At 55.2% G+C, this 2500-nt stretch overlaps 1 non-coding gene across 1 annotated transcript in view; it reads right to left on the reverse strand.

Annotated features, from left to right (window-relative positions):
* The window catches only part of LOC126123247 (small subunit ribosomal RNA), a 1909-nt gene extending 1544 nt beyond the window's left edge, over positions 1-365 (reverse strand). Inside the window, exon 1 of the ribosomal RNA XR_007526343.1 lies at positions 1-365. This exon is cut by the window's left edge and continues 1544 nt beyond it. This is a non-coding gene — a ribosomal RNA (small subunit ribosomal RNA).
* Between the last annotated feature and the right edge of the window lie 2135 nt (positions 366-2500).

Consider the following 2500-nt stretch of genomic DNA (forward strand, 5'->3'; position numbering starts at 1 on the left):
ACCATGGTAGGCGCAGAACCTACCATCGACAGTTGATAAGGCAGACATTTGAAAGATGCGTCGCCGGTACGAGGACCGTGCGATCAGCCCAAAGTTATTCAGAGTCACCAAGGCAAACGGACCGGACGAGCCGACCGATTGGTTTTGATCTAATAAAAGCGTCCCTTCCATCTCTGGTCGGGACTCTGTTTGCATGTATTAGCTCTAGAATTACCACAGTTATCCAAGTAACGTGGGTACGATCTAAGGAACCATAACTGATTTAATGAGCCATTCGCGGTTTCACCTTAATGCGGCTTGTACTGAGACATGCATGGCTTAATCTTTGAGACAAGCATATGACTACTGGCAGGATCAACCAGGGAGCTGCGTCAACTAGAGCTGAGCAGCCGGCCGCCCGGGAGTGTGTCCCAGGGGCCCGCGCGAACACGCAAGCGTCCGCTCAATTATTCTGCAAACAGGAGGAGGCTGAGCTCCCCTGCACAATACACCTCGAAACCCTCTCAGGTCCCGGCGGCGCGCAGCGCCGTCCTAAGTACTTGGTCGGGTTCGAGAGAGGCGCAATCGCCCGGAGTTAGGCGAGTAGACGCTTTAGGTGCGACCACCCGTGCTCCCAACTGAGCTTGCCGCTGCCGACAGAGGCCCGGGAGCGTGCTGTCGTGGCATTGCCGGCGGGAGACAACACGCGCCACCTACGGTGACCGGCAGCTCCAACGCCAGCGCCACAGAAGGGCAAAGGCCCCACGTGGGTGCCGAAGCGAACTCTCCCAGCACAGCGCACGTGCCAACACGTCTGCACAACTGCGATACAAACCACCAGCGAGAACCGCTGGGGCGACCGAGCAGCAGACGGCGTCGCGGCGCCGAGTGCCGGGCGGCGGCGCATCCTCAACGCACACAGTCCTCAATCGGACCAGCACACTGCAGATGTCCACCGCGCTTCGCACCGGGCCGGCGAGGACCCACTTTGGCTGCACGGCGCCGCGCGCAGGGTGCCCCGGCGCGCAGCTGCGCCGCCTGCCGCGTCCGTCGGCCGGCGCGCCTGCCACTGGGCGCCCCCACCAGCCGGCTGTAGCGCGTGCGCCCACGCACCGCGCGGCCAGCACGCCGGGCGGCCCCCCCTCACCGGCCGGGGACAGTCCCACCCACCCACAGCCGCGTATCGCTTCACACCCAGATTCACATTCACGTTCGTTGGTATGGTGGGGACCGCTTCGTAGCTGTACCGATCGTTGCCCTCACAGATGTACCTCCAGCAAGGACAACCGCACCACAACGGGTTACCAGTTGTTCATTTGCGTAACGTCACCAGTAAACGTACACGTCCATCCCCGTTTGCAAAGTCAACTATTATTGCATGCCTGCCTGTCAGGTGTCAAGACACACTACATCCGCTCACATCCACGCAACAAAATGTGCCCGACTAGAGGGCACGTGGAAGGTGCCCCCGTACGTATGCGATGTCCATTGCGCGACCAACTGTCAACCGGCCTCTGTAGCATGTCGCAGATGTGGAACGCGGGGCACCGTGCTATCACATTGTGTGAGAAGAGACTACTACGTCTGCATACACGCGCCACTACATGAACAGACGGCTCATGCTGATCGCCATCCACTGCGTCCATTACTCCCACACGTCTCTATGGCGTACCACACTGCAATGCAGCTGTTATGGGGAGATGACACGTAGCTGTGTACACAACATTCTGAGCGGGTTGCGGTTGGACAATACATTAATGTAACGTGTCATATGCCAATTACAGAGCAGGGTAAGGCACAACTTGGGTTAGGTTAAGGCACAACTTGGGTTAGGTTAAGGCACAACTTGGGTTAGGTTAAGGCACAACTTGGGTTAGGTTAAGGCACAACTTGGGTTAGGTTAAGGCACAACTTGGGTTAGGTTAAGGCACAACTTGGGTTAGGTTAAGGCACAACTTGGGTTAGGTTAAGGCACAACTTGGGTTAGGTTAAGGCACAACTTGGGTTAGGTTAAGGCACAACTTGGGTTAGGTTAAGGCACAACTTGGGTTAGGTTAAGGCACAACTTGGGTTAGGTTAAGGCACAACGTGGGTTAGGTTAAGGCACAACGTGGGTTAGGTTAAGGCACAACGTGGGTTAGGTTAAGGCACAACGTGGGTTAGGTTAAGGCACAACGTGGGTTAGGTTAAGGCACAATGTGGGTTAGGTTAAGGCACAATGTGGGTTAGGTTAAGGCACAATGTGGGGGTAGATTGCGGTACAAATTGCATTACATTGCGGTGCAAATTGCATTACATTGCGGTGCAAATTGCATTACATTGCGGTGCAAATTGAGTTACATTGCGGTGCAAATTGAGTTACATTGCGGTGCAAATTGAGTTACATTGCGGTGCAAATTGAGTTACATTGCGGTGCAAATTGAGTTACATTGCGGTGCAAATTGAGTTACATTGCGGTGCAAATTGCGTTACATTGCGGTGCAAATTGCGTTACATTGCGGTGCAAATTGCGTTACATTGC

This window comes from Schistocerca cancellata, unplaced genomic scaffold (genome assembly GCF_023864275.1).
Source record: "Schistocerca cancellata isolate TAMUIC-IGC-003103 unplaced genomic scaffold, iqSchCanc2.1 HiC_scaffold_418, whole genome shotgun sequence".
NCBI lineage: Eukaryota > Metazoa > Arthropoda > Insecta > Orthoptera > Acrididae > Schistocerca > Schistocerca cancellata.